Source organism: Protopterus annectens, chromosome 9.part0, assembly GCF_019279795.1.
Source record: "Protopterus annectens isolate FY-2018-M chromosome 9.part0, PAN1.0, whole genome shotgun sequence".
NCBI classification, from domain to species: Eukaryota; Metazoa; Chordata; order Ceratodontiformes; family Protopteridae; genus Protopterus; species Protopterus annectens.
The window spans coordinates 1199908370-1199914899 of NC_056743.1; the positions used below are offsets into that span (position 1 = coordinate 1199908370).

The following is a 6530-nucleotide window of genomic DNA, read 5'->3' on the forward strand; positions in this document are numbered from 1 at the left end:
TCGAAAGCCTGACATTTTAGTCACATTTGTTTGTTTGGGCAGAGAAATAGCACTTCCTCCTTATTTTTGTCATATTTCTGAAACATTACCTTTTTTATACAATGAGCTGACAGTTGTTGTGTGCTACCATCAGGGCCTGTTCCCTGAATTGCAGTTATATAAAAATAAAAAAGTTGAAAATCCTAGTGTCATACAGAGAAGCGGCCATATAACTGCTTGTTGTAGTTTAGAGGAAGTTGGTACCCTATTTACTTTCTTGCTTATTTTGCAGTTATAAGAAAAGTGGCACTATGAAATTGTACCATAGGAGTGTGGTGCCCTGTTTTTTGTTAGAGATTACAGAAATACCTAAACATGTTTGCAAGATCAGCAAGATTTGTAAGGCAGTGACTGCTTCCAAATAGCAGAAATAATCTGTCAATGGCTCAATTTTTTAGTTTCCTAAAACTATTTACACTGTGAGATGAGCTCTTCGGTGTTTTATCCAGAAACAAATTGGTCTCCTTTGTTTAGACGTTTTACACTTAATGAAAGTTAAACATAATTGTACTTTACTAGTCTTTCTTAAAAATGAGTGTGCCCATAACAGGAATGTAACGTAGAGATTTCAGTAGCTTTAAGAAAGCATTTAAAAGGGAAGTCCTTCAGAGAGTAGGAAGTTATTATCAGAGCTACTCCTCGTTAGTATAGTGGTAAGTATCCCCGCCTGTCACGCGGGAGACCGGGGTTCAATTCCCCGACGGGGAGGAAATTTTTTTTTTCTGTAGTCTAGTCTTAGTACTTGGACACTTTGTTTGTTAACCACCTTTTGAAGGTCATTTGAAAGGAAGATTAAGGATCCAGATCTATGCTGCTTACCTATGTTCTTGAAATCTGTTAATGGCACTGGAGCTGTAGCAAGCTGTCTTCTTGAAATCTGTTAAGGGCTATAGAGCTGTAGCAATTTCTACTGGCACTGTGGGTAGCGGCCCAATTGGTATAGTCTCTGGTGTAAAGTTGGGAATCAAGAGAAGAAAACTTTCTTCTCATTTGAAGGACAAAGAAAAGAGAAACATGTTTTTAGTTAAGAGTTCACGTGTTAAAAATAAAAAAATAATAATATCAGTAAAGAAGGTGTTCAGACTAAGCAGAAAGGTATTTGTGGTAACCATGTAAGTTCCTAGCTCTCAAAACACTGGATGACTTTCATTTCAGCAGTCATAATCACTGCTTCTGAAGTGATGGCTAGGTATGTTTGTAGGGACTGGTTCGTAGGTCTGCTACATTGCCTCCTGTGCCTGGGGTGGCCACTTTCTTCTTCACAACCCCTTTCAGCTTTGAAAGATGATTTGTTAAAAAGAGGCAGTTAAGAAAGGAACACTGAAAGGGAAATAGTGTGTGTGTGTGCATGCATGCATGTGTGTGTGTTTGTGTTTGTGTGTGTGTGTGTGTGTGTGTGTGTGTGTGTGTGTGTGTGTGTGTGTGTGTGTGTGTGTGTGTGTGTGTGTGTGTGCTCCAGCAAAATGCTTCTGTCTTTTTGAATTGTTTTAAGTTGTTGGCTGAAGTCATAAATGTTTTCATAAGACTACTAAAAGTTGAGTCGCAAGAGAAAATATCTAGTACAATTACAGGTGTAAGCAGTGAACACCTACAGTGGCATAAAGAATGACTCAAAGAAGCACCGTTTGATTTAATGTATTTTTTGTGGGTGTCAGATTATTTCAGTGTATGTTTTTTTAAAACTTTTCAAGAAGACACTTTATATAGGAAACAATTAAAGTGTACACTGCAGGCATTTTGTATTGCTAATTGCCTACCTCTGTTTATGCAGTTAGACTTCTGTGTTAAAAAGAAAAGAGAAATTGTAAGCTGAGCAATGTGATATGCATTGATCCCCTAAGCCAGTTTATCACTAGTCTTCACCTTTATGTAATCATTACAGAGCTCCAAGTCTCAAATACTCATCCGTGTGTTAACTGAATTGTGAGTTGAAGAGAAGGATCTTGTGCTTTCTGTTGTGTACAGTACAGTTTCTTGCTTCTAACAATAAAAGAGCTAATGAAGCACCCTCTTGCCGCCTAGCGAAATTACATTTCTCAAAACAGTTAAAAACAAATAGTGCGGAAAGGATAACCGGCGAGGCGAAACCACAATAAGTCTCTTGCAGATCCCATTTAAAAGTCACCAGAAGCAGACTCTAGAAGTAACAGCTTTTTAGTATGTCACTGTATAAGGCATTCGGGACATCAGCCTGTTTGTTACTCATCTCAAGGCAGCGCCAAAGATTTTGTTCCTTGCTTCTCATTACAGGGCAGATTGGAGTCGGTCTCATTTCTTTGGACTCAGATTGTTTGTTTTATGTCTCTCCCCTCCTTCCTCTGCTCCAGAAAGGAAGTCAGACTCTGTGTTGGTTAATGGCTTGCTCTTGGCCAGGGCTACAGTGGTCTTTTTTTTTTGTTCAAACTGGCCACTCTTCATAGCCCTTACCTGTGTGCAAATCCTTACAGAGAAAGTGGTACAGGGAATCATCAAGACACTAAACCTGTAAGCTTGAAATACTGGATAAATAAAAGTCTAAATGAGGCATTCCATGCATGTTGTTTTTTTCTCAGGGTGTTCTTTATATGTAGTGTGAAAAGCCAAAGGGAGTGACAAACAGTTGGTAGTACACAGAATTCTCAAGCTGCTTACCTCACATCTTCAGGGGAAGGAGGCCAATGGTGATCTCTTAGAGAACAGAGCTGCTACTGGAAATATCTGTACAGAGTATGGGAAAACAGAAAGTGGATATCTCCAAATGTTACTGTCATTGCATCCTATCCTCACACTTGTGGTATGTTAATTTCCAAACACACCTGCAGTTTCTGCACTGAATAGAAGGAAAAAATACCAAGTAGAAGTGTTAGAAAATGTATTATTTTATTTTTATTTCTTTGAATTTGTTGACTGGGGTGAAGTCCTGATCAGAGTAGACCAATTTCGGCCTCTGGCCTGATAAAGCAGACAGAAAAACAGGCAACGTGAGGGCATTGCATTATGTGGAAAGTAGAAATACAGATAACCTTAATGCATTATGGCAGTCAGTCTTTTATAGGCAAACCAGTAAAGACAGTACAGACCACATTAGGACCTCATTTCAAGGCTACGTGTACATTTAGATTATAAACAAGAGGGAGATAAATGAGGAAGGGTGGTGTGGTAGTAAGCGAAATAGGAAAGTGGGGAACTTAGCACATCAGCTGAAATAAAATTCTACTGACAGATTGTAGCTTTTTAGAAGAGGTTATTGACAGAGGTGGAGGAAGGTGTTATGTCCCAAGCTTGAAGGCTGCTCAGTTTCCATTGGATTAAAATCTGGGACTTCCAAGGCATGCGTAACGTTGAGTATGACATTGTTTCATTAAGTTAAAGAGGGAGGCTTTACCAGAAAGACTCATCCAGACTCTGCTACACTTTGCTGTGAAGGAAAGGTTAGTTTGCTGTTATTTTTTGTATTACTGTATTGCCTTTCTATATTTTGAATACTGTAGTTTGTTTTCTTTACCTTGTGTTTTGCTTGCATTCTGTTTTAACAGCATATTAAAACTTCAAAATAGACCACAGCTCTCTGTTCTGAGTCAGGCAGAAATAAGAACTGATTAATTAAGGACTCATTCATAAGACAGAATAGGTCACTTAAGGTTAATCACTTGTTAACAGAGGGGGTGGAGCTAGGAACTAAAATTTCTATTTAAGGAGTAAACTAAAACATTTCAGAGCTTTACCAGAAAGGCTCATCCAGACTCTGCTACACTTTGCTGTGAAGGAAAGGTTAGTTTGCTGTTATTTTTTGTATTACTGTATTGCATTTCTATATTTTGAATACTGTAGTTTATTTTCTTTACCTTGTGTTTTGCTTGCATTCTGTTTTAACAGCATATTAAAACTTCAAAAGAGACCACAGCTCTCTCTTTGTTCTGAGTCAGGCAGAATTTTTCCTACCTCACACCCATTTAAGTTGTCTTGTTAAATACCACTGTCTTTCTAGTTGCCTCTTATGTTAATCTGACCATATATCTCATTTCTCTCTACTTTCACTGGCTTATGTGAGTAATCACAAAACCATCACTTTTGAAATCCCACCCCTTCAATTATTTAAATTTATTGGCCATCCTACTGTATTTCATAGTACCAAAATACAAAAGTGACCACCCCTTTCAGTCCATCTTGCTGTTTTAAAAATAGTAACTCTCCACTAAACCTTAACTTTTTAAACAGGTAAAACTCAAGTTACCTACTTTCACATCTAACTTCTCTAGTGCACACTGCAGAGTGCATTCTTTTCAATCTTACCTTTAAACATCCCTGTGACTAGCACTTTCTCTAATACCTGCTGGAAAGCACTAGGAAGCCTTAAACTCATACAAACACTGAACTCTCCTTGTTAACAAGGAGAAATTAATAGTAGGCACTAAACAGCCTATAATTGCAAAGTACCTTGCTAAGGAAACAGCTCATATACTTTACAAAAAAAAAAAAAAAAGCCCCAAACCAGGCATATCCAAGGGTCAGCTTCCGGTGATTTCTCCTGTCCACCTGGTGAATCTGGGCATACTGGGGCAATGCAGCAATTGCCTCATGTACACAGACAACCCTATCCTCCTACCACCAAACACTACAACCTGTGAGAGATGCACTTACATAGCCAAAATGGAAGCAAAGCTCTCTCCACCCAAGATTGTGTTAAACAGTCAAGAGGAGAAGGTTAACACCCACACTACACCTCAAGCAACACATAGCCCTTCTAAACCCGCACCACCAACACCCACATATAGCAACACTAAATCCACATATGCAGAGGCCCTTAACTTTAACCTGCCCAAGCAGCAAAGACCTCTGAAGCTGAAACACAAACAAACACCAATCACAACCAATGTGTCACATAGTTCACAACACCAGTGTGCCACCCAGCAACAGCCCCTAAGGCAAGACAATGTACCTAACACTTTAGTCATAGGTGACTCTATAGTCCGGCACACTGATGTCCCTCTCACCAGGTTGAATAAGGAGAAAACTACAGTCAGCTGCCTGTCGGGTGCCAGGATCCGCCACATAATGCATGCACTCAAGTCACTCCACAACAAGTACAAATATGACTCTGTCATTGTCCATGTTGGAGTGAATGACTTGAGACGTACCTCCCTGGACTACATGAAAAGAGACATGGAAGAGCTCTCGGATCATGTGGTCCAGGCAGGTATGACCCTAGCCCTGAGTAGCATCCTGCCTTCGCCCAGTATGATACCACAATATAAGGATAAAATGATTGACTTCAACAATTGGCTAAGCTTATGGTGTCATTCAAAGGGAATCCAGTATCTGTCTGCCTGGGATGACATGATTGACCGACCACAATGCTTTGCCAGAGATGGTCTGCATCTGTTGCCCCTGGGATTCAGGTTACTGGCTAAGGCTCTTGCCACCCCTATAGTGCCTTTTTTAGGCAAACTTCAAAGGACAAAACCACCACCATAACAGGTACAAGCATGCAAAATCTGAAGGTAATGCTACTCAGTGCTAGAAGTCTAAACCTCACAATGCATTCTCTCGAGGCACTCTTAAAAAATGGAGAACATCGATATCTGTGCAGTAACTGAGACCTGGTTCAAGGCTCCAGAGAGCACCCCTGCAATACCAGGCTACAACTCTTACCACACTTTTCGGCCACCAAACCAGGACCGAAACACTAAAGGTGGAGGAGTGTCAATATTCACCAAGTATATTCACACCACCAGGCTAGTTGGCCAACACAATGTGTCTGAAATTCTCCAAGTGCAACTAACACTAGGTAAGACTGAAATCCAAATTGTAGCTTGCTACAGATCCCCACCATACCCCAAGATTCTCACCACACCTTTCTAAACATACTGGAAAATATTAAGATAGAACCAAACACCCTAATACTGGGTGATTTTAACTACCCTGCCATTAACTGAGAAAACTACTCATGTCCCAACACCTTTGCGCAACGGTTCTTGAAATTATAAATTCCAGCGCCCTGATCAACTAATCCATAGTCCCACCAGGGGCTCCAATATCCTAGACCTGGTCATTACCAACATGGGAAATCAATGCTCCATACCTATGGTCACCCCTCGTTAGTAAGGTCTGACCATAAGCTAATCACCCTTAACATCCACATCCCACCCCCACCCCCAGCAAAGAAACCACCCTAAAAACTTCTCCAAAGCCAACTTCATGCTACTCAAGTCAGAAGTGACAAACTTCATGACACCCATGCAGACGGAACTGAAAGTTCAACTGCTGAATCCTACACTATGGCACTGTATGAGCACATCCACTCATGCATGAATCGCGCCATCCCAAATAGAACCAAAATGCTCTCATCCAAAAGGAAGCCAATCTGGTGGTCCCCTGCCATAAACAAACTTTACAACAAAAGGAAGAAACTTTGCAGAAAAGAGGAAAATCCCAGGATGCAAAAACTCCTTACTAGCCTCAGTAAGAAACTGAGATGCCTCATAAAATCCTCCAAAGCTAGTTACAAAAAT

At 40.3% G+C, this 6530-nt stretch overlaps 1 non-coding gene across 1 annotated transcript; it reads left to right on the forward strand.

Annotated features, from left to right (window-relative positions):
• Positions 1–675: 675 nt before the first annotated feature.
• TRNAD-GUC lies at positions 676–747 on the forward strand. The gene has a single exon. It is a non-coding gene; the product is annotated as a tRNA-Asp (tRNA).
• The last annotated feature ends 5783 nt before the right edge of the window (positions 748–6530 follow it).